The sequence below is a fragment of the Sturnus vulgaris genome, chromosome 3 (genome assembly GCF_052056855.1).
Source record: "Sturnus vulgaris isolate bStuVul1 chromosome 3, bStuVul1.hap1, whole genome shotgun sequence".
NCBI lineage: Eukaryota > Metazoa > Chordata > Aves > Passeriformes > Sturnidae > Sturnus > Sturnus vulgaris.
The window spans coordinates 29,655,517-29,681,836 of record NC_142245.1 but is presented as its reverse complement, the minus strand read 5'-3'; the positions used below and the strand labels follow the sequence as shown (position 1 = coordinate 29,681,836).

Genomic DNA, 26,320 nt, shown 5'->3' with positions numbered 1-26,320 from the left:
GGGAAAGTTGTGGAGCATCCATCTTCTTCCTTGAAGAATAGGCTGGACAAACATCTGCCAGGGATCATATAGAGACATTCTGCCCATGCAGACATATCATACTTCTAAATGGCAACTTTATACTTTTAGCTATAAAAGAATAGTTTTTAGTTTCTTAAGGCTGTTTTAAAAATTGTCCTACCCCAGATAACTGAAAAGGGTGAGGCTTGCTGTAACAATCACTAGTTTGGATAAAAAAAAGTGAGACAACTCAAGGAAAGAATCCTTCTTGAGAATTCTTCAGCTCTGTTTTAATAACCCTTGTCCTCATCCTATCCCAGTCATGGCAGTGAGAAACCCCCAGAAGCCAAACTGTGGAGCTTCTGAAACATCAGGTGCTGTTCACACACATATGCATAAGCACACAATCAATCTACTAGAACAGATTTAATTGAAAATGAGCTTTATGGCCATCTTCCTCTGATTTAATAGGAAATGTGCAAACAAACGTGGATGTTGGGCCAAGTTTTCATTTGCACTGATAGTTTTGCTTTCTTCCTAAAAGGATGCCTTAAGAAGTTGGTAAAGAGAAATTGCTGTCTTTTAATATTGACAAAGTTAAGAAAATGGGCCATAATGCAAATAGGAATTGAGTATATTTAGTATTTTGGCTAGATTTGTATGTTCACAATAGTGCTTTTCTACTGTTTTGGTGCTATAAGGAACTTCAGGTGAGTATTAATGAAGTGTAATTGCACTTTGCAACACTGCCCACACAAAGAGACCTTAAAGGAATCCCAGTGTAAATGAGAATCTTGGCAACTATCGCTAAACTGTGTTGGCTTAATTGTAATGTGGGTCCTCAGAAACATTTTAATCTTTTGAAAAAGGAAGAGGAATTTTAGTGAAAATAGGATTTTAAACTGTTCTTGGCAGTAGGGTAGAAACAGTATTGAATGAAGAGTCCCTACACTGGAAGCCTCTGTTTCCTGGGATTTGCAGCCCACTGGTGATGATCTGTTTCTGAATCCTTTCCTGTCACCAAGGTCAGGCTGACTGGCCTACAGTGCCATAGATTCTCCTTCTGATCCTTCTTGTCAATGGGTGTCATCTCCAGTCTGGGACATCCCTGGTTAGCCAGGTAAATGACAGAAGATGGCTCGGTGAGCCCTTCCAGCAGCTTCCTCAGCAGCCTTGGGTGGATCCCATCCATCCCTAAAGACTCATGAGTGTCTAATTGGCATAGCAAGTCACTCACCGTTTCCCCTTGGATTATGGAGGCTTCACTGTGCTTCCCAACCTGTTCTCCAGCTCAGGAGGCAAAGAAGACATTATATACCTCTACCTTTTCCTCACCATGGTTCACTATGTTTCCTCCAACATCCAAATGGAAATTCTCCTTAGCCCTCCTTTCTTTGTTCTTTCATGTTTCTTTCCTGATGGGGAAAAAAGGTAATTTACACACCAGCCTCCATGCAAGCAAACAGTTCTTTACATGAAATTTTAAAATACTAATTTATTTGTTTTTTTTCTTATACAGGTGCATGTCCACCAACTCAGGTGATTTCTGAATTTGTCTTCAGGGAATAAAGCTAATAAAAGCAGAGCAGAGCATGCATTGGCTAGCCCTAGAGAAAGTTCATCCTGGGAAGTCAAAAGGAACTCTAATAGTGCATCTGATTCTCAGTGATTCTTGAAAGTGTTTTACAATCTAAAAAGCACGGAGGATGTATTCAAAGGCATAAACACGAATCAGGAACCAAGCCTCCATTAAGAGTCATCAAGAGTCTGACACCCAGCTACCATTTGTTCCTTTGAAAATCTCTTCCTGCATCAATTACACTTACTTCCACTTCAGAGCTGCAGCTCACAGCCAGAGTGGCATAAAATATCCTAAAGAAAATGAGCACCAGCCTGAGTGGGAAAAAGGAGAGCAAGTGGTGATCTACAGAGCTCACATAGCCAGAAAACACCTAGCTAACTAGGGTGCAGCCTGGGAAGCAGCAGGAGAAAGCAAGGGGCAGAACTGGAAGAAAGATAATGAAGAGAAAGCCGAACTAGAAAGACCTTTCAGCTGAAGATGAGTGGTGGGTACCTAATGAGTGAGAACGAGAAAGATAAAAGTGATGCTGGCAGTGGAAGAATGGATGGATCATTACAAATGGCTCTATTTTCTCTCTCCTGTCCAGCTGGGGAGGAGAGTGATAGAGAGGCTTTGGTTGGTAGCATCCAGCCAGGGTCTATCCACTACTCCATATAAAGCATTTGTCCCAACTTCAGCCCACCAACACTCTACTTTGTATCTTGACACCAAAACCACCTCTTTCTTCTTTCCTTTCTTTTCATTTATTTTAGTGTCTGTTTTTGTTGTGTAGCAACTGTGGCACTGAAGACACAGTAATTGGGTGTCTTTAGTTCCACAAAGACTCTGACGTGACTTCCCATGGTGCCACAGCCACTCTGTTAAGTGGGAAGGCCCCAGAAGGCTGATACTTTAAAAAATAAAATTGTATTTTGAAAAACAGAGAAGAAAAATTTGAGGGTTCAGAGGAAGAGGAGGATGAAAAAGAGAAAGACTGGGAAGAAAAGAGCAGAGAGAGGTGGAGGATCATCACCAGATTTCTAGTCTGACATTTTCCCTGTACCTCCATGCATAGAGCATTTAAATGACTGCTCTTGTTTGGCAATTCCAAAACCATTTTAGGCTTGTTGAATTCTGAGAGAAAAAAAGATATTTTGCATAGATGCCAGTTCCAGGAATTCTGTACAAAGTCAAAAAGGGCATTTCCTCAAAATGCTGAGGCTGCAAGAAACAAATCAAACTGCAAAGGTTTATTGCACAGAAGGAGGAGCACATAAGGTGGATCTTTAATAAGTAGAGGATTTATTTTATTTTATTTTATTTTAAAAGGGTTTTTCAAAAGAAAAATAACAACATATCAGAATTTTTTACCTAGGAATCCATAGACAGAGTACAGACCCCAAAGCAATATATTTTCCTTAACACTAATGTAAAACAATGATCATTCAGATAACCAATCAAATTAAAACAACAAATCTCTCTGAACAAAAGACTGGAAAAATAATTGTGTCATTTTTCTTTTTTGGTGATACTTTCTTTTCAATGTGATGATGCTTTAATTGTATTTTACCACAATAACATATGCCAGTGGTATCATCCCAGCTGCAATCAGAATCCAGTACAAAGAACGAGGCAGCCTATGTATTTAGGCTAAGTTGAATATATGAAAGGAGAGGAAAGATAATCTCCCATTCTGTGTGTATAATATCTTTCCCTGTATGTATTGTGGCAACGCTCAGAGAACCTTTATGATTTCATTTTCTTTGTATTTCTCCCACGAGAATTGCATCCTCAACCATCCTATGGGATAATAATACCTATCAAAGGAAAGGGATCCAAATCAAGGCAGAATAGCAATACGTTTGAGCTGAGATTTCGGGGAAACAAGAGAAATCTGAAGGGTGATATTGAATGTGTTTTTCTTACAGGATTTAGAAATGTGTTGCTGGAATAGCAGGTAATGAAGGGCTGCTGAGTAACAGGAAGGCTGCATCAAAACGCAGGCAGCACTCCAGCCATTGATGCTCAGACTGTGAGAAGAGAGGAATGAGATGAGGAGTCACCATTGTCAAACTCGTTATAGACACAGCAGAACAACTTCTGTGAGCAAGACCGCAGAATGAAGCCACCACTCCAACATACATATAAAGTTGTTCTGCAATCAAGGCAAAAAAATTGTAGAAAATAATATCTAATGAGGGGAGAAATGCAGCAGAAAAAAGGGCTTCAGTGAACCTTTTTTTTAATGTGTCCTTTTGGAGAAACAGTTGAATTCCACTCAGTGGAATTCTTTCACAAGCAAAGGGATTTATGAGAGACCAGAGAGTTCAATAATGTAGGCTGGATAAAGAAAGGGTGAGGGCCATATCCTGTCCAGTAATATATCTGGAATGAATTACTAAACTACCAGTCATAAGAGGGCATCTAGAAGGACTTTCCAAATTGTATGAGGGTTTTGAGGTGATGATAGAAGCTCGTTACAAGAGCGGGACACTGCATGTCTTTCGTTACCATTAGAAGCAATAGGGTGTGTGATTAACTGAAATGTTCAAAACTATAATTCTTCATGTTCTGTGTAACAAGGGCTGACTATCTAACTGAAAAGTAGCAGTATGCTTCTGCAATATTTTAAGAAAAACATTAATTCACTCTTAAGCCACTAATTCGCTCAGAGACTAAAATGCCTTTGTATTATCTTCTAGTAATTAGTAAAACTTAGATCATGTCTCATAAATACAACAAACCTATAGGACACTACAGATTTTCTGGGGGTCCTTATATATGCAGTACTTGAAACTTCACAAATTTTTTATACAAATCCATACATTATCTCCTTTCTAATTTAAATTCTTGGCTCAGTTCAAATCAAAGCTTGCAAAAACAGATGGCAGAAGTAAGTGGACTACTCAAACCATAGGCACTGTGCTAGACAGAATAAAATCCCTTTTCATCTTCGTACTGTTGAAATCTTTAAATAAATAATTAGTACAGATTCTTCTCTCTCTTCTCCACTCTATGTTTAAGATTTCAGGGGAGGGTACGCATTTTTTTCATTGTTTCTAAACGCACTCTTGCATATAATCATTACAGATTTGAAGTAACTGTTTATGCAAGGCAGAGGTCCAGCAATATTTTACCCATAGTAGTTGCAAATTAAGCCCACTGCAATACAGCAGCCCAACCTTCTGAGGTTATATGGTTCCAGGCATAAAAGCATTTTGGAAACAAGTATTACATTATAAATCATTTATGTGGGTACTTCCAACAATGTGAAGAGTGGAACGCAAGAAAGAGGGGCATATTTCAGAAAGACTCTAATCTGGTTTTACATTAGAGGTACAAGAATAGAAATCGAATAACCATCTATCTCAAACCCAGAAATGGTCCACATTCTTTACTATGCTGGGAGAAATAAGTGTGACATGAACTTTGTTGTTCAAGCCTTGCTTTATTTATTTATTTGTTTATGTATTTATTTTTAGCTATTGTAATAAAGTTAATTGATGCCTAATACTGTTAATAATTTCAAGTAAAGCTACTCCTGAAAAGGTCTGGGAATCAGATATTTCATGCAATAGAGGTTATTGATATACTTTGCTAAGAATTCTTTTTCAGCACTCTGTGTCCCAACATATTTTTACTACCAATTAAACTATATAATATTCTGGAAATTAGCTGCATCCTTCAGGTTCATCAGAAGTTGCTCATAAGCAGCCTTTCCATAGGCAGCCTTTACTATCCCAGAAATAAGAGTGACACAATGACCAGTGGGATTTTCAAATGTGTACAAACAGCTATTTCCCCAGACCAGCTCTGCTGGGTGATGTAGCTCCTCCATCACACACAGTGAACTGGCAGGGCTGGAAGGGATCCCACTTCCTTAATTGAAGGAAATCAGCTTTGACATAAGCTCCTCAGATTTCATGGAAAGAGAGTGGAACCAGGGGAGGGTAGATGCAGAAATGTTCCTCCATGCATGTGAATCCTGGGCCCACAATTCACCTGCACTTGTCTGATACCTTCTTTCCCCTCCAGACAGGCTTCAATAGACTGAGATGATATCCTGAGCTTAATCTTCCAACAAAACTTGATGTTTTAAAATGGCACTCTAGGTGAACTGCATCTTCTGTTTAAACCCCATCTTAGCCTCTTGCCCAAACAGTTTATTCGAATTTTCTAGGAGCATGAAAAAATGAGCTGTCTCCACCACTAAATCTGTCTGACCAGCAGTGGCTGCAGTTCTTTCTGCTTTGAGAACTCGTCATATGAGCGATATTTCATACGTCAAGGAAACAGCAAGCCCGTAGCTAAGCTGATGAGATCTGTCAGCCCCCCAGCACTCAATGGAAGGTGGAATTTCTTGCACTTTTGCAGGAGAGAAACAAATTTGAGAGGCTGGCTGGACATCACCATCCTAGGGAGAAAACAGCTGATTCAGAACAGTTCTTGCATTTAAAACTTTAAATAAGTAAATCTCAAATATCCATTTTATTGACTCAGACCTTCTCTGTGTTTCATTTCTCATGTAGTGATGAGAAATCAGCCAGATTTAAGCCTGAGATTACATCCACAGTATCTTAAAATCCAGTGCCCTTTTCCATTATTCACATGAAACATTTCAGACCACACCTAGAGCTCCTGGGATCCATTTAAGAGAGGGAGACCATTAATCAGCTAATTATGCTTAACAAGAATGGAGGTGAGAGATTGAAGGTGTGCCCAGTAGCTTCACGGGTATTGCTGTGTGCCAAGTCCCTGACATTTTCATTGCTGTTCTTGACTTCACCTTTGCCTGGATGTGCAAGTGTGCTATTTGGGATGTGACCCAGCCAACATCTGGGACACTCCATTAATATGTCTAGTTTCATCAAGGTTATTTCAGAACATTCCAAAGCATTTGATTTGAGCCTACAGTTAAGACCCATTTCCAACATTTGTAGATGGACGTTTGAATACTTTATCCCCCTCCCTCTTTCATGCACTCACTGAAGATAGAGAACAGTACCTGAAGCAAACAAAAAAGGAGGGTGGTCAATGGTGCAGAACCTCAGCTGGGAGAGGAAGTGCTCTCTGAAATAGCAGCACTGTCCATTGCTATATTTCTCTGCACTAGGTGAGACATTGACCCGGTTTCAATCATGCTGTCAGTCTTTTCTCACAGGACAACTTTTTAATTTTCTCAACTCCACTGTGCACGTCCTCCAGTCAATCTATAGTTTCTCTGAACATGAATAAGCAGAACGATGCAAGGCACTACACAGGATCCTAGCAGAGATGTGATGAACTAATGCTTGCTGATATTTATTGATCATATTTTCCCTGGTAGACATTTGGTGTTTCACAGTTGTACCACACCTTTTTCACCATGATTGACATGACACGATAGGACTGTGTCTATTTGTCATATATTTAGCCTGTGATTTACTAAAACATGAAACAATTCTTTGTTTCCTGACCTTTTCATGGAATGATATCTGACCTGTTTGCAGAAATCTAGTTTCTTTTTTTCTGTACTGTGAATGAGTCTACACCTTGACATCAAGTTCCATTTCTGTTACTCCAGCCTTCCAGTTCAACCACTTTCTTCATCATGATCAAGTTTACTTGAAAATTGTTTAAATAATTAGCCAAATAGTTAGCCAAAAGCAACTTTTAGGGTACCAGTCTTTAAGATTGCTACCAAGACAGATCTCTGATGAGCTTTCTTCTAGCCTCCCTGCAGCTTAATAGTTTTATTGTGTGCATCTCATTCTGTTGCATCCTTTTTAACTAGTTCTTGCCAAGCTCAAGCTTTGTAGTGAATGTTTGTCTCCTCTAGTTTCCTTGTGACTCCTTAAGGAATGCTTTACTTTGATACAGATGAATTATTTCTACAGAATTTTCTGTCTTTAGAAAATCACTTACTTTCAGAAAAATGAAACTAGGCCAATATACCACAATCTGCTTTTTTCAACCCTATATCACAATTTCTCCCATTTTCATAATGTAGTTATATGTAGTTATCTTTCAGTTTAAAAATTATTCTTAGACATTTATACACTATTGAGCTCAGATTAACAGTCATCAGTCTTGGGTCACTTTTATCCTCTTTTCCAAATTCAGGCACCACATTTGTTATTCTCCAAGCATGTAGTACTCTGTGAACATGATGATTAACTACAGTCTTACTTTTAAATCTTTCAGTACTCAGAAGGAAATTGTGCCATACCTTCCAATGTGAGTTCCTAGCAGTATCCAAAGCATTCTGCTTTGTGTGGGATTATTTCTGCTAGCCCCATTAGTTTCCCCATTTTACAACATGTTTTGGGCACGCAGTTTTGCTATATTAGAAAGCTTTAAGTAACATTTGCAGGAAACCCAAGGCAATGTGTAGACTGAATCTTAATATCCATCCAGGTCTATTTGATAATGGTCCTGAAGTGATACCTGCTGATGTCTCTATTCTTTCATTTCACAGAGATAGCTGCATTTCAAGCCATTTATGGAGTAGTCTTTGCTCATCCAGTAGCTTTGGAGACTCCTGTCTGACAAAAAGAACGCCCAAGAGAAGAAATTTTTTTGCTAGGAACTTCACATGTAATAGGGCAAAGCCACTTCTGAGACATTCCATTTGGTTTTGATGGAAACTCCAACCACTAATTTGTCCCTTTGTAACTTTATAGGAGTTTATAAAGACTAGCTGCTCGAATATTTCTTGACATGTTTTGTAGAAGATTTATCAGATATCCATACATTTCAACATCCCCACCCATTAGAGAAGTAAACATAGAGACTGCACTTCTAGAAGATTTGATAAAAATTAACTGAATCTCATGCCTTTAAGAAGTCATTTGTAATTGGCTTTTTTTCACTGACTTTCACCATGGATCATGTTTACCCTGGTGTCCTTGATTAGGTGCCAGCTCTGAATTGTGGGGATCTCTGGCCTCCACTACATCTTCCAGTAAGTCTGAATAACCTCTTTTCAGGTCACTTTGACCTAATTCCAACTCGGTGGAACACACTTTTTGCCCAGATTTCCTCTAAAAAGTTGAGAAATTCTTCCCTCCCTCTCCCAAGTTTGTTTTTTTTTTAACTGCTAAACTATTGCTGTTATGTTCCCAGCGGTGTCTTCATTGCAATAAGCAGGCTAAGCAAAGAAAGAAGTAAGATCCATATGGCCTGAAAGCCATCAGCAGACCTTTGCTGAACTTTGTGTCTGTGTCATATATTGTTATTATCCAGGAAGCGCTGTTCTGCAAGAACTCTGGTTTTTCTCAATAATTCTCTTATATTTGTTCTACTCCAGGGTTCCCCAAAAGACAGGAAAGGTAGTATATAAGCATGAAAGGAAAATGTTTATTGGCTTTAACTTTCTAGCTAATTATTTTTCCTAAAAATGTGGAATGTTGAAGTTTCTGTGCCTTCAAGATTTTGTCAACATAGGAAAGATATAACAACACAGTTCTATGCTGATGGCCCCATAACTGTCTTTATAATTGTCTTATAAAACCTTGGCCAATATCATAGCCTGTCTTCCCTTCCTTCCTGCCTGCATCTCTCCCTCCCCCCACCTCTGGAAGTGTTGTAAACAAAAGCAAGAAAAGAAGATGAGAAAATATGCTTTAATTCAAAAGTTAAAAAAAAAAATATATATACAAGAATTTTATGTATCAAATTTCTCTAGTATCATTCACACTCAATTGACAATCTAAGCCAAACTGTAAATTCCTTTATTTACTTTCAGGGATTTTTATTGATTGTTGTGGGTATTTTTTTAGCTTCATCCCACACCTGTGTGTTCTTTCTGACCTTGGGATCTAGCCCTACTCAAACAGCAGGAAAAACTAGAGACATCTCATGCAGACCACACCCTCAGCTATAGCCTCAGGGCTATTCTGAGAGAAAACAGATTTCATTTCTGAGATTTTCTTTATTTATAAAGTAGCTATGTGAAAAATAAAACCAGCTGAGGGAGATAGCTGGAGGAAAATGTGAGTGCCCTCTTTTAACCACTCACTCAGCACTGCTGTGGGGCCTTTCCCCTGAACCAGCAGCTCGTGTACTTCAGCCAAGGTGGTTTGAGAGCTGCCTTGGAAACCAGAGTGCCACTCCAGCTAAACATGTGCAGGAGCTTCCTCTTGTCCTCGGGCAATCAAGGTCTCACTGACTGCTTCACCCAGGAAGGTTTTCAACATTTGTATTCTCTTCAAGCAACAGGAAAATGTGACAATAAAGACGTGTCTTTGCCTCACAGGACATCTCTCCACCAACAAGGAACCAGGGGAGCTGCTCACTTGGCTGAATGAGTAAACTCCATTTAGATACAAGTACAGGCAAGGAATTCCTGCAATAATGTCAACACCCATGATGAATAACTAATAAATGCTGATAACTAATAAACCATAACCAAAGAGGTGCTAAGTCCATGTCTTTGGCTGTTTCTTGGAATATATAGCATCTCACATGAATCCAATGGTTTCAAAAGGATGCTACCAGAGAACAGTCTGGTTTTGCACCCACTATGTAGAAACATATTCTTATGTGCTGCTTATGTTTAAAGCTCTTCAAAAAATGATACTGCAAATTCCTCTTTCAGTTACAGAAATAGAAGCACAGGAGTGATTTGCCCACAGTTGTGGAGGCAGTTAGTGGAAGAGCAGCTCCAAACTCAGAGCACAGTACCTCCTCACTGTATGAATCCTTCAGCCTGCTTTCTTTTATGCACCTGCATATGTATATATATGTATATATATATAAAATATATATTCCAAGTTAATGAAATTACCTGATTTTCATTTGTCAACGTGCTGAGCTCTAGGAAGAGAAGCAGGAGGAATCAGTTTGTGTGTCAACTATGAAATTTCAAAGCTACAATTTGTATACTGCGATTTATGCATATTTTAAATTTGTTATACAAACATATTAACTTGCATACATTTTTATTCTAAAAATTATGCCACATACTGTCTTTCTGGGCATATTTTAATCTTTTTGAACTAAAAATCTCCTAAGTCTTTGAGGAGGATACAGCCTGTCAATGATATAATTGGAAATAAAACCTATAGAAGTTAATTTCCTGATACATTTTCTTTTCCTTTTAAAGACATTTGGAGTTTGACAAATTTTTGAGTTTGGCCCCAGGATAATGTTACATCAGCTTGTGATGTCAGTTTCTGAATGATTGTGTTACAATGTTTTGCCACCAGTGGCCCAAAACATCTCATGTAATGTTTCATTCTTTTCCCCTTTCTGCTAATGGGTTCCAAAATAATTAGAAAAAAAGACCTGATTCTGTAAGAATGGTGTTTACATAATGGATAAGTAATCCTGCTAGATTAGATTATACTGTATTAGACTAGGTTATACTGTATTGAAAACCAAATACATATGACAAGAGTTTTGCCAAAAATTCTTCTTCAATAAAAATTTTTCTTTTAACCAGATCTTTTAATGAGCTTCATCTGTTCTTTAGTTTCTCTTCTGACACATACAAGCAATTAATATCATGAAACATTATAGCTAAAAATTAGATCACCAATTTTTCCAGATGAAATACAAGGCATTGCATCTTCAGAAAACCTGTTTTTCACAGGATAACTAACCATCATACACTGAAAATATATACAACTTTCAGATCTCTTAAAGGAAGGCAAAACCAAAAGAAAAGTTACCATTTCTTCATTTTGCTTGGAAAATTGGAATACATGCTCATGTCTTATTATAACAGATAGGAAGAAAGAGAGGTTTTTTTCTCAGCATAGAAATCTCTGACTTCTGGTAGCAACTAAAATATAACGAACTCCCCTCCCTTCACCACAAAACATCACCACTACCAAAGAAATCTAATACTTAAATACAAATACAAAAACAAAAGACCAACCAAACAACCAACCAACCAAACAAACAAAACACAACAACAACAACAACAACAACAACAACAACAACAAAAAGAAAAAAAAAAAAGAAAAAGAAGAAAATTGCTTTTTGTTCCAAATGTAACAATATTCAATAACTTCTTTTGGATACCAGCTTTCAACCAGCTCTTATGTACCAGGTCGTCTGCATCTTTCTACATGGCTGCAATGACAGAGTTATGTTTAATGTCTCTTAGTTTCCTTTCCTTGCAAGTTTTGCAAAACTAATGCCTCCCACTTCTCCTCTCAGGTCTTTGTAGGTGCCTGCCCCTGTACTATTTCCATCACTAGAGATTTTAAAAACAGACCTTCTGTAGCTGCAATTTCTAACCAGTCATCTAGAATTATGGACAGTGAGGTACAAATTAGTTTTCTGATAAAGTCTAATAACTGAATGAACATAAATGCTAACATTAAGCATGGGAGAAGGTTTTTTTCAAAAATATTAACAATATTTCAAATATATTAACGTATTTCAAGTTCAAAAAAATTATGTTGTGATTTAAAAAAGGCTTTATTGCTTGTATTTGACCTGCTCTGAGTTGTGATATGTGTGTATCTGAAGCGGCTTAAGACCACCAAATGAGACTTTCTGGAGGGCACATTAAATTTTCCGGGGATCAGGATCAGAAATATCCTCTGTAAGATCATGTCTGCAGCTCCAGAAAGGCTGGGCGAGTGTGTGAGCATGAAAATATGTAACAGAGTGGGGAGGAAATCTGCATAAGAAACTGAGGAGTTTTTCTCAGAAAGAAAGTTCCATGCCCCAGTTACCCCATCGTCACCAGCACGGGTTGCCAAAGCACGTCAGTGTGCTATATAGAGCCCTTACTGCCTGCACTTCACACATTAGGAGAGAGGCACTGAAACTCATTTCTGCTTAAGTACCTGCGGTGTTTGGGGGGCAGACCACAATCTACTTCTCACTCTGACAGTCTCTGAGACTTCTCTGACAGCTCTGAAAACAGATCTCACTCCTGGCATATTAGCAGAGCCGAAAGCAACAGTTAGATCTTGCCATTACCTACAGCTGATTTCACTGGAAAGCATCTTGTGTCGTTCAGTCTTTGAACATGATTCAACTTGGACTTTCAGCCTCTCAGGAAAATGACTTGTTCTTAAGTCTAGCACTAGAAAGTGTGTGGTTCATAGGCTCGCAAGAAAAATATGAGCACTAAAAACATTCTGTCGTGTGCTAACAAGTCCTGCACCTTACCGTCTAGTGTTCAATTACTGATGTGTTCTGTGAGAGCAACCATGTTGTCTCTCAGCATTCATTTTGCCAAGCTAGAAAACACCCTGTCTAGTTTCCCCTCACAAGCTACATTTGTGATTATTCCAATCCTCTTTTCCCTGCAGATGCTCTTGCTTCCACATCTCCTGTCTTTACCTGACTGACTGTGCCTGTACACAGGCAACTATCTATCCATCTATCTATCTATCTATCTATCTATCTATCTATCTATCTATCTATCTATCCATCTATCTATCTATCCATCTATCTATCTATCTATCTATCTATCTATCTATCCATCTATCTATCTATCTATCTATCTATCCATCTATCTATCTATCTATCTATCTATCTGCCTATAAATCTATCTCTCCTGCTAGCCTTGCAAAATGGTGTTAGCAATTGCAATCCCCTCTCCCTGTTGAAAACATTTTCTGACATTTGGGGGTTCCATGCTCATATCTTATTGATTCTTGACAGAAATTCTAAGTTATTATCTGCATACAAATACACTGCTCATTTTTAAAGGGTGGTCCTGAGTTTATTGAAGAATTTCCTGTTTCCTCCTTGCATTTTACATTATTTGCTCATTTCAATTTTTTCAGACCTGTTGGCAGCATTTTTTTTTTCTTTCTCTAGAATTCCTGCCCTTTCTCCTGCTACTGTTGCTCTTTAACCGTGTGTTATCTGCTCACATCATTAGTGTACAAGATCATTACAAAGCTACTAATTAATTAGAGGTCACAAGATCTGTTCCAAGGGAGTCTCACCACTCTGCTTCCAGGAGAATGCTTCCTCATCCAGCACAGCCTATTTTCACAGCAGAACAGTGACTTAAATATGTGTTTCTAATGGTATGGTATCTTCCTGCAGTCAAATTCTCTGTGTGGTCACAGTAATTAGGACCTCTTGGATACCAAGTACCTCTTTGTAGCCTGCAGCACACCAGGCATCACATTCAGAGCAGGGTGAAAGATGTGGCTGTGCAGCATCTCTCAGAAATACACCATTATTCAGCCTGTCCCTGTAAAGCCTGGTGATATTCTCACTAGTTTGTATTTGCATACAGAAGGGCTGTGTCTGCTGCAGCTTCCCCTTACCTGGCCTGATCCTCATCCCCATCTACAGACTGACACCCCAGCCCATCCTTGGCAGGTTTCCATCTCCAAGGAGGTGCCCAGTACCCAGGACTGGGGCTGGGTTTCCTCTGGCTGCCCAGAGTTTCTTACTGGGGAGGTGGAATAGGCTCTGGATGGTGAGATCCTGCCCTGCTTCCCCAGGGGACCACCACACCTGTTGTCCTCAGGGAATTGCTGCTCCTCACAGTGTCTCAGCAACTACTGCAGCTAAGTTGCAGCTCTTCGGTGTCAACTGCTTTGCCCATTTTTTATCAAGACATGTCATGTTCATCCATACATGCCTTCCATCGGTCTGATATTGCATAATCATTTTTATTGCCCACATTTCTGCATACCACTTAACCCAGGGTTATGAACTGAATCATCTGCATTCCTATATTCCATACTATATTTCATGCCAGCTGGGGTTTGGAGGCGAAAAATTGTGTTTTGTTGGAATCAATCTTTTAGTCATTTTATCTGTTCTATATTCATACACATATGAATATGAATATGCTAACAGATTTTCCCTTTAGTTTTTAGAGATACCACGAGCTATTTTGTTTGAAGATCTACAGTAAGAGAACTGTGAAATCTAAGCAGAGAAGAAATCAGTGATTTGAAAAACAACTACTTGAAGTGTGCATTATGTCTGGATGCAAGTCTGGTAAAATATCACCATGGTTCACGTGATACAGGTGAAGGGATTAGAATATTTTCAATATGAGGAAGACAAGACACCTTGTGCATGGAGACTGGTATGGTGCCAAGGCTCCCAAGTTGTTATAGGCTCTAGATCTGTCCAACACATAGCCTCTGCACACAAACATGAAAGTCATGTGCTCACAACCAGACGTATTTCCTGTTTCTAAGGAAATAAAAACAGGGAAGTTGTTTGATCTTGGCTAAGAGGCTAACACTGAGGCCAATTTCAAAGGTAAGAGATTGAGACAGTCTGGATATAGGATAAAAATTAATTTACATTGGATGTAAATTGTACAGGAATTGAAACCTCTTAAAATTGCATGATTCTAGTGTAACATTATGTCATGTGACCTTCACATTGTTCAAGTGGAAAAAAAGAAAGTAATATTATAGCTGGCTTTCATTGTCTCAGAGAGGCTGCAAAATAGTCCTGTTCATCTCTGAGAAGGCAGAAAAAGAAAAGTTATTTTAGAAACTCTGCACCAATGATAGCAATCTTTTGGAATTTTTTGGCATTCAGATTCTCAACCCAAGTCGAGGACAGGGATGGGATTATACCAGATCAGAGATTAGAGAAATACCACTTCTTTAGGCTGCTCCAGCCACAAAGGGAGGGATTTGGAGCCCAGTCCCACACTAGCAAGTGTCACAGTGGGGAGAGGCTGCAATGGCAGGAACTGGGGATGCCCAATCCATCTGTATTTCTACCTACCATATATGTTGGCATGTTGGCAAGGCAACCAAGGGTAAAGAACTCTGCCTGTATGTAGGTTATTGCTCTGTTTCACTTCTACAGGTCTGGCCAGATAACCTCCTTTGCAAGTGAGGATCTGCCTCAGGTTTAGATTTTTTCCTTTGGAGTGGGAGTTAAAATAATACATGCATTTGGAAATATAAGCCAATAACCAATTACTAGTATGTTCAACACCATTTTAGACTGCCACTTCAAATGCCATCCTTTCATTACCCAGGAGAAGGAACATTAAAAAAAATGATAATGTTTTGTGGTTATCTGACAGACTGAATATATGGCAGTGAGTGTGAAAGCCTTTTTTGCATGTCATACAGCAAAAGTGAGAAAAGCTGGTGGATTTCAAGTCAGAACACACCTGTTGCTCCAAAATTACTTGGTTTTTTATACCCCATATTACATATGTTAACCCTGGCAAAAGCTGGTTAGTGGATGTGCAAGTAAATTTTGTGGCCATGGAGTAGGACAAAGTTAAACTTCATCTCTAACTTGTTAAATAAAATAAAATGGGTAATTTATCCCAGCTTTGTGGGGAGACAGGGAATCTATCCTGTTCTGTATGACCCTTGACTTCAGGGACACACTCCAGTCAAAACCCCAGTCTGCATCCTGCCCTTTCTCTGCCCTTCAGAGAGCAGGCTCCTTAGACCTTGCAATGCCCTCCCAAAGAGGGGAAAATGAGCTTCAAGTGCCACTGATGGTGTCCTGACTGGCACAGAGACACAGCTGCATCACAGTTCACATTACTAATTTCCCAGAACCTAAAGATGTGAGTCAAATCAAAGCCACTGCAGCGCTGAACACAGAGGCAGACAATTTTACAAAAATGAGAGTGCTGATACATTTGTTCAGTTTTTTGCTTCTCAGTCACATGAATAAAATCCTAGGCTCCTGCAATCCTTTTCCTTTCCCCCTTGTTTTTATTTGCTCTCCCTGCCCCTCCATATAGCATATACAAGGGTTTTTCATGCAGACTGTGGGCTGGTTACCCAATTATAAACAGGGCAGCTAGCATTATGAAAATATAGTTAAAGTCTCTGTCAGTGTCACCATTAAACAACTACAGTAAATAAGATATTATGGTACTTCTTTATAGACCTCTTTATCTCAAGGGGTTTTTCTCCCTCTTCATACTATCTACATCTCCCTAGAGAGAATAGTTACCTACTATGAAAGAATTCTCAAGACTGTAGCTTTTATTATCATTTAAATTGCCAAGAACATTAAGATGTCATTGGTGACAACAGTAACAACTAACTAAAGCAGAAGGGAAGTAGTATTTTTCCATTATCTGTTTCTTTTGATTTAAATTTTCAGTGTGTCTTGAAATGAGGAAAAAACTGTTTTCTTCTGTCTTGAAAACATTTCACAGCATTCATTCTTCAGCCTTACTCAAAGACTTCTTTAAGAATGAAATTATGAAAATACTCCTTCATCCTATATTTGCCCATGTAAGTAGACCTGCACTGAAAGATGTGGAATAATATAATTGTATAAAATTAATCTTCTATCTATCTATCTATCTATCTATCTATCTATCTATCTATCTATCTTTCTATATTCACAATGGAATATTAAGTGAATAATTGTATTACAGTTGAGTCAGTGCTAGGAAAATATGTTTCTGATTTATTTTTCTATTTTTCCTGCCTGAGCACTGGGCAGCCCATTCTTCATTTTTATTGTTGCTTGACGCAGAATAAAACCGGTGAAAAAATCTTGAAAGCCAATTCTGCAGCTATTTAACTTTACACTTTTTGAGTGGGTTGCTGACAACTTGTTAAGTTCAGCATCAGAATAGGACTTTAGAGTCCTAGTCTGGAGCTGCTGTTAAGTGACTCATTAAGAACATTTGACAGTCAGAATTTAGACTGTTCTTTAACACTGACTGATATAAAGCATATGGTTTTTTTATTTTATTTCAATGAACACATGTGTATTCCAAAGTCTTCAAGTCATGATAGCAAATATAAAATTGCTATCTGAGTGCATTTTATTTTGAGCAAACCCAACACTATTCACCTGCAGACATTCCTCTGCAAATTCCCTCAGATACAACTTTCTTGCTATGGTAATCTTTATCCAGGAGAATGTTATCAGAGAGAAAGAAAAGAGCAATGAATGACCTTATGCTCAAACTGCAAAGAAACATTTCAGTGACTCAAAGAAGAGGCAGCTAAACATCATCTCATCAAAATGTTAATATATAATTTTTTGACTGAAATAAATTGACTCAGAAAAGTCTCACTTTATTTTTTACTTTTGCAAATTACAGTTTTTCTAAGTAGGATTTTTATTAAATTATTTGCCTAGCCAACAGAGTGGCAGAAAATATTGAAATTTTGAGTAAATGCAGAGTAATACACAAAGGAAAATTCCTGTGTAAACAGCATGAATAATGATGATTTTTAAACTATCTATCACCATTCAGAAAATATTTGACTGCTTCTCTGAAAACATTAGCACAATGTTCTGCCATTTTTGTAAAGACAAATCTAATGTTTGAAGTTGTTAGGAACTGAATGGGGAACAAAACAAAAATTATCTTTGCACTGCTTTATAAACCCATGGCATGCTCACATCTTGAGCACAATCCAATTCAATCAATTTGGAAAACAGTTTGGTGTAGTTTTGAAGTCATGGTAAGGGTGATTAGAAATACGGAACAGATTTTGTGTTCATATAGCCTGCAGCTCTTCATCTTGGAAAAGGCAGGACTGAAGGAAGTCAGCAAGGAGATCTACACATTCTGAACAAGCAGACAAGCAATAATTAAAAGCTATTACGAGTGTAAGAAGTAGAGGTGCCCCAATGTTTTTTATTAGGAAGAGCAACAAATAAAACTGCTTTTACACAACTTACAAATAAGTTGCAGAACTCATTATTGCAAGATATAGAGGTCAGCGAGAGTTTAAACATATTCAAAACTGTTTCAGAGAGCTCCTGGGAAAAGATCTGCTGGTGTGGTGTTGAATGTGATGGAAGGGATACAACAGCTAGCACCTGCCAATTCTAAAGCAGGTGGCTTGAGGGCACCAACAAAGAATCATCCTCTCTATTTCCTTCCATTTCTTGCATTTGTCCTATACATTTGCAGCTGATTCCTGCAGGAAAGAGCATTTGGGGCTGCATAGACTTTTGATGTAACCCAGAATACCATTTCATAGATCTTTAAGAAATACAGGTAAATTATTTGATTTTTTTGTTTTGTTATTTTGGGTTGTGGTTTTTTGTTTTTTTTTTTTTTTTGAGAGCCAAATTTAATGAATCTCTTCACTGTTAATATATTAGTTAGTCTTATTTATTCTTATTCAAGCTTTTCATCTCTATTAGATAACAGTAAAATAAAAACTGATCAAAGTACTTCCTATTGGCAAGATTTTCAAATACTTCAGTCATAAAACAAATAATCTAAATTTCAGCAACAACCATGATCAACACTATGTTTAAAGCTGCTGATACAACAGGCTCAATAACTGCCACATATGTTTCACAAGACTTAGATCTGGGAGCCATCAGTATAGATCATTAAACAGAATTTTTTAATAAATTCAACTGTCTCTTCAGAGTGGGTTTGCATTTTTTTTAAACATGTTTGGACTCTGAAAATGGGTAGAATTCCCTAGTTTGTGTGACTGCAAATTTAAGCAATGGCTTATTATAGTTGCTTTCTATTAATACTTTTTATAAGGCAGATTGCTGAAATTAGTAACTTCTGCATACTCTAGTGTTCTATGAGATGTTTTGTCTCTCTTCTCTCAGTGCCTGCGAATCAGCTCATTGGATGGAGTAAACAATGCTTCATTGGTATCAGTGATGCTACAGCACTTTACACCAGCTGAGAAACTGATCCTTCCAGTTAGGATAGGAAAGGGAAGGCGTGCAGAGACCAGCTGTCCCTTACGCTTTTTCCATGAATTTCTGAAACACTAACGTTGCTAATAACAGAATTTACAATAAGCTTGGTAAAGATGAACTGCAGTCACATCAGTTTCTCCCAGTGCTGACACAGCTTCTCTGTGCAAACTTCATACACAGGAGCCAGGGAAGTGCAGGCAAAAAGCAATTATGACAGTCTTTGTTTTGAGTTGCTTCTGTTGCTGTCAAACTGTAAAGAAGCAAAGAAGACTGGAAGAATCACATCAGAGAAGATTTTGGCCAGCTTTTGCTACAGGCTTTGTTTGTTCAAGTTTCTATGGATAAAGGGTTTCTCTGGAACAGTTTAGATGAAGCAAAGAGTTTCCTGAAAGCTGAAATTCAAATCATCCATGTCATGCACTGGTGCCGGGGTACACCCTGCAATCTCTGGTTTCATAACAGATTCAAAGTCTGTTGTACTTTTGCCACAGGTAGTTAATGGGTTTTGTTGCTCTCCTGTACATGAATCATTTTAAAACCACAAAAACCAACACAAAAAAAGATACAAACCACTCCCTTCTTCATTCCTTGCTCCACCCAAAAAACTCACAAAAGCAACCCCAACCCAAATTTTATCCTTCCAGAATATCCAGAACATCAGGACCTACAGCTTGGAAATATTTCCATTTAAAATTTCTCCCAGTGGGAACTATTTTTGCCAAACGTTAAGAGCAGAGACAAGGCAAATATTAACCAAATCCTACTCTCCTCTAGTCCTGAAAAGCAAGGTTAAATAGTAGGAGCTGTCTGCTGGAACAATGGAAAGTGTCAGACTTTCATAGTTCCCCAAGAATTATTACTGACATCTCTCATTTGTTGCTTTCACATAGAATTAAACATAGTGGGAGCTGGGAGAACTTTCTGAAGAAAACCTCAATGACTAGGAGCTATGGGCTGCATTTACCAAGCTCTCTAGCTTTAAAATGCTGGTAGACATCTGGCCAGAAGCAAGTAGCCACTGAACAAATCAGGATGTGCAGGACACTCCTCACAGTGTGCCTGTGTGCAAGGTGAAAGACTAAAGTTAAAAAACTCTTTTCTAAAACTGTAACATCCTAATCTAATTTTCACTATGGCACAGAAATACTTTTCCCAGATGGTGAAGGAATTCCTCCTTTAAGGTACTAAGTAGCCCTGCTTCCCACAGCAGTCTCTTTTACAAGGGAGAGGAAAGCTCCACAGGCGTCTCATGAGCAAATGTCAAATTGTGAAAACAACTGGAACCAATGTGAGCTTTCCTGGAAGAAAAGATTAGGCATGAACAGATTTATAAATTCAAAACGCTACTTGTTAATAGATCTATTCACAGCTGACAGTGAAATCATTAGTGCGTAGAAGAACAGAAGCATCTGGAAGTAGCTTTTATCTTTCTCAGGAATTTTTGACCCAAATACTGCCAAATACAGTCCTCTTCCTGGACTGTTAGGATTTGCAAAATGACAATCAGGTTTCTCAGTCCATCCACAGGTTTTCTGCCTTTCCCTTTTCTAATATTCTTGTGCTCTGCATTGTGGCAACTTGATCTAATAACTTCTCAGATGGGTCCCTTTCTTTTTTCCAGACATCAGCATTAGATCCTGCTGTTCTCAACCTCGATTAAAAAGACAAGAATTTCTCTTCTGCAATATTTTTTCCTACCCTTTGAGCTGGTATAAGCAATGTGAGGAAGAGTAGAGGAAAGGGAAATTTTCAAATACCTGCTGCACAAAATACCAGTAACCTTTGAATATCTTTACCAAGCCTTATTCAAGATTAAGTGTGAATACTTTAAGATCATAAAGGCTGTCCTTTGAAGAACTCCCTGGATGCCCTGCAACTCCATGTGTATCAGGAGTTGAAGCACATGTCCAGCGTTTCACCATCCTTTCTGGGGGAAGAATCCCAGGTATGATGCAGCAAGAGCACTCCTGTTTGTGGTTTCTGACTAGATTATTTCAGTATCAACAAATCTTTCTTTTTTCCTCTTGATCTGTCTAAAAAAGGCAGAGAAAGGGTATTTCAGACCCATTCCTTTGAAACATGGGGCAATACAAATAAAGTTAAGTAAGATATGTCAAACAAGAAAAAGAAAGACCCCATTGCACAAACTAGGAAAAAGGGACATGGACCATGAAAAATCTCTTAGCTGTATGTTTGGTTTTGTAAAAATAAACTTTTAAAATGTATGCTTTCTAAGTTTTTTCACACATTGCAATTCTATATTCTGTTCAAAGTCCTATTTTCCCTTTATATAGGACTGGCACGTTATGTATTGTACATTACTGATGTAAAAACACTAAGATTGTGAAATCAAAGTGAACAATATTCTACAAAATACTGGTTAGGGTTTCCTACACAGTTTTAACATGGAACATTTAAGTATATGAATTAGGGCATATTTTCAATTATATTTCCACAAATTATCCACAACTTTCCTCATCTCATCCAGTTTCTATCTTTCCTTCTTTGCCTTTCCTTACTACTTCTGCTTTCAATTTTTCCATTTGTTTTCTCTACGTATATCTGATATTTACATCACCTGTACGTTGCTTTAGTAGTCCCTTTTGAATCATTTTCGCCTTATTCTTATCCTGCCTTTAACTTAATCTTCTAAAGATCATACATGTTTTCTTGTAGTCTAGAGATAACCCATCCATGTAGTGGATAATGAAAACACAAAAGCAGAGAGAAAAAAAAATAGATATAGTCTCTTTTATTTTTCCTCAAACTGAAAATTATTTTATTCAATAAAAAAAAAATCAAACTCAAAAAGAAAGATGTTACTGGCAGTCTAAAGCAACTTTCTGGAAAGTTATGGTTTGAATGGAGAGAGATTTGAGGATGGAAACTACCCTGAGACTTTAGTTTCAGTATTTTTGACCAGCGTTTAATTTTTAAGACACTCAGCTCACATCTCAAACTGATTTGAATATAAGAAGTTGGAGATCATCAATCAGATTATGATGTTTCAGAAGTGAATTTAAAACAGGGTATTTTGTACATATCTATACTGCATTTAGACACATTAATGATACAGTCTCTTTGTCTTGGAGAATGATTCCTCATTCTTCATATAAAGACTCCTAAGCCTCATAATACTGTATTTTACTTCAAAGGTAAATCCTCCCACCCCTTTTGAATGAGGCTGGTTTTGAGAGCTAGGCTGTGTTAATCCCTATCCATTCAATATATGCATGTAGTATAAAGGCTGAACAGGTGCCACTAAGAAATGTGCCCTCAGATGAGATGGTCTCAACCCACTGTGAATAAATGTCTTGCAACTGTTGTGAAAGGTCTGTGAATAAGCCAAATAAGTAGACTTTTTAAATTACTTTAAATTAGACTTCTTAAAGATACCATTTTTTCAAGTGTCTCTTTTTCTCTCTTTTTTAGGATCTAAATATTGCCACCCTCTGTTCATCTCTAAACTTGCATAATCACATTGGAAGGTTTCCCCATACTGTACATTCCCAGGAATCTCACTTCTTATCAGAGGAGGCCAGCACCAGTGGCTTGGAAGGGAAGATTTTTCACAGACTCTTCTCTCTTGGTTTCTGTGAGGACTTTCTGCTGAAGAACAGAACAGAATTACAACAGACTTTGTGATAAATTATCATCATCATCACCATCATAATCATTATTTGTTTTGCCAAAATTAACATCTAGAAGCTTGAAATATGTACTTGAAGTATTTATAAAAATAAATTCAGATCTCTTAGGGTTATTTGACATCTGGAGACACAAGGGAATCATCAAAATTCAATAGTTCATCACAATCACCGAGAGCTTCTTCATCTTTATGTGTCTACACAGATTTTAGCTACTGTCTACAAGGTTGGGTTTGTCTCCCTTAGTATTACCCACCTAGAAGTGAGTGTGCAGAAGAAGTTGTCTGCTTGGTTTCCCCCTGTAAGGACAGACAAGTATCTCCACTGGCTTATTTAGACAGTACTGTGTTGTTCAGCATAAAATGACTCCTGGTTTCCATTACCTGCAGAGGTTTGTCAAACATAATAATAATAATGTAACAGACGACACCTGTAGCTCACAGATTCCAAACCGCTGACTTACCTCACAAAAAACGATCAGTAACTTTCTTATGGACACAATAACATTGTGATTCCATTCTGTAAGTCACAAAGATAGGCAAAAAAATTGGTTATAGCAACTCAGACTTCAAGCTTTACAAATAAACAAGAAATTTATAGTGTCTAAGATCACGTGGAGACAGTAGAACAAAACAAAACCCAGAGGCTGCAGGAAAAATTTCAGCAAAGCATTTGGCTTAATTCCCACTATGATGTTCCATGCATTCAGTTAGTAATTATAAAACTCAACTGTCACATGCTCTGGGCACAAGGGTTGGAGGGGCCACCCAATAACCTTTTCTGAACTTCATCTGTGATCCCTTGGAAAACACATGTATTTTCCCATGGGTCATAATCATAACTTAGTCTACATGCAGCTATCCATAGCTCCTGCTTGGGCCTGGGTGCAGCTGCCAGCCCAGGCACAGAGGCTCCTATTGAGGGCTGGTTTCTCAGCATCACAGCTTCCTCCAACAGCAGCCTTACCAGGAGAAACTGTGACTGATTTCATTGTCATTGATGCTGAATATTTACTTTCTGCAAAGACGGAGCCATTCTTTTTAATCTAAGTCGGTGAAAAAACAGGAACCACAATTGCAGCTGGAAGTGCAAAGAAGCTGTAATTCTTCATCTGCATCACAGAAAAGCATGTGCTTGTAGAAAACTTCAAGCATATCAATAATAACCAGGTTAAGACCATTTTAAAAGGAAGGTCACCACAATTCTTATTGGACAGAGCAAATTACTACAGTTCTTTTTTCTTTCAGCTATGATTTTGTGCACTGACCTTTGGAAAGTATGGTCAAATAGCCTTAAGCAGTAGTTGTAAAGCATAAGATCATTGCATGGGCACTGATTTCATTAGGCAGCTCTGTATAAATTAGCATTACTTACTGGGGGATATGCAACTAATGGTACTGAAAAGAAGTGAGGTCTGTTCATTCTGTGTGCTATGCCTGTAAGTGAAGCCTTCCTGCCCCTCTGCAGAGACACAGCTGCCCTTCTGTGCTCTGCTGCAGATGTGAAATGTTACACAGACCCTCTGTGAGATGTTTTTTTCTTAGGAGCTGCCAACATTTCTCCATCATACAGGAAATCTACCTGAGGTTTGGCCCTTTAGCCTGTTTTTTCTTCTTTAAGAATATTAGGTTCAGTCATGGGAAGGGTTTTGATTATGGCAAGTGCCATCCTCATGATGGCAGCAATTATTGAAGCAGAAGGCTTGTTGGGCACATCCTAAATATCTTTAGAGTTTAGGTTTATCCGATTTTTTTTCTAAGATTATCCCCCAGCTAGATCCCATCCACTAAGACTGCCAGTGCTGTGCTGATAAAAATGTCCTCTGCATAGCTGAGCTCCCACCATGCAACTATCTCTAAACCCTTAAACACCCTGAAACTACCAGCAGGTTCAGCTGGATTAGCATTCAGGGTCACTTTTAGTTTTTATGGACCAGTTTGCTAATCTTCCTTGAGAACAGTTGTCTCTGTCTGAAACTCAGAGAAGGAAGAAGAGAACGAAATATTAAAAATAAGAATAAAATTAATCAGATAAGAGCTTAGGTAATGAATTATAAACAATCTGCCAGTTGTGGCAACTATAGAATTGTTACGAAATTAAGGGAGAGGAAAAAACCACAGTTCTGAAACAAGCATTAAAAATCCACATTTCAGCTGCAATCCTGATACTCAAACTTGTCTAACTCCTTTAAGTGATCCTCTAAGTCTGTTCCCTTTTATATTTCAACAAAATAATAGGAACTAGCAGGTGAGAGAGTTGCATTCTGCTACACAGTCCTTTCCCTAGACTGCTTCTAAGAAGCTGATGGCTGTCAGTCCCTGCAAAGAACGCCTGAAAGGCTCAGGGGTGTGTTGTGTTTTCAGCAGCATTGACTAGAAACATCTCCCTATACATTCTCCAGAGTCTTGAAGATCATCACTTGGAGCTTTGCTATCTGTACATGTAAAAGAATACCTCAAAAGCTATCTTCACAGATTTTTTGTTATTAAAGAAGGGATAATTTATATTCTCTGCTTTAACTCCCCAGTGTCAAGCTTGATCCATAATTTTAAGTAGTGTAATGGCAACAGAATTATCTTCCTTACACAGTTGTGTTTGCTGTTAGGAGGAACTTGAAAATACTGGGTGCTGTGCTTGCTCTTGCTCTTTCAAGTCAATTTTGCTGTGATTTTGAGAGATGGAAAAGGGTAGTCTCACACAAAAACAAGGCAAGTACAAACTTCAGGCTGTGAGTTCACTTAAACACCAAAATATGCCCAAGGGAGAAATTTCTCTTCTAATTTATGTGGATGGAGAAGCAGGAGTAGATGGGGTTAAAATGAGGACAAAGGACAAAGTGAACTGAGTCCCAGACTCTTCATTTATGTGAGAGGGTGACCAAGGAGCTTGAGCTTATCCATCTTTGGCTGCAGCACATGCTAACATCACCTTACCTCAATATTCTGTACCTTGGCTTGATCTAGGATGGGATTTTGTCAGTGTCTCCTTGCATTTTCATGGGCTAGCTAAAGAAATACAGCCCACAATATACTCCTGTATGAAGGGAATTAAATCAATGTTCCTTAACTTATGTTTTATTTTGGATCTATTTGCAAACAAAGTTGTCGAAAACTGTCAAGGTTCACTTCCACTTTGGGGAAAAAAGATCAGTAGCTTGAATTAGTTTAGTTCAATGCTTATCATTGACTTTTAACAATATGTTTGTTTCAGGTTCCTTTTGAGAAATGAGTAGTATTTCAGATTTTCCTCAGGAGGTAGGCTCACCACAAACTATTAAGCAGTGGTTATGCATTATTACAGATCTGTCTTAGCAAAATCAATTAGTAGTCCTCTGTCATACTAGAACATGTCTCAAGTATGGTTTCAGAGAGTCTGGTATTACTCTGCTGTCACTACTTCATTTCATAGACCCAGTGATGAAATAGAGTGCACTTGTTAAATGTGCAGATGATGTAAAGCTGAGGGGGGCTGCAGCACTCTAGAAAACACTAACAGAATAAAAAGTGATCTTTGCAGGAAGGAAAATCAGTCTGGAATTAAAAAGGTATCA

At 38.2% G+C, this 26,320-nt stretch overlaps 1 long non-coding RNA gene across 5 annotated transcripts in view; it reads right to left on the bottom strand.

Moving 5' to 3' along the window:
- The window catches only part of LOC148224258 (uncharacterized), a 70,905-nt gene that overhangs the window by 18,767 nt on the left and 25,818 nt on the right, over nucleotides 1–26,320 (bottom strand). For 2 of the 5 annotated variants that reach the window (XR_015802244.1, XR_015802243.1), the window contains 3 exons: nucleotides 23,027–23,153; nucleotides 22,646–22,729; nucleotides 1,238–1,415 (listed from right to left, as the gene is read on the bottom strand). This is a non-coding gene — a long non-coding RNA (uncharacterized LOC148224258). Of the gene's footprint in view, nucleotides 1–1,237; nucleotides 1,416–22,645; nucleotides 22,730–23,026; nucleotides 23,290–26,320 lie in introns of all 5 variants that reach the window. The other 3 variants (XR_015802246.1, XR_015802247.1, XR_015802245.1) reach the window with 3 other exon arrangements.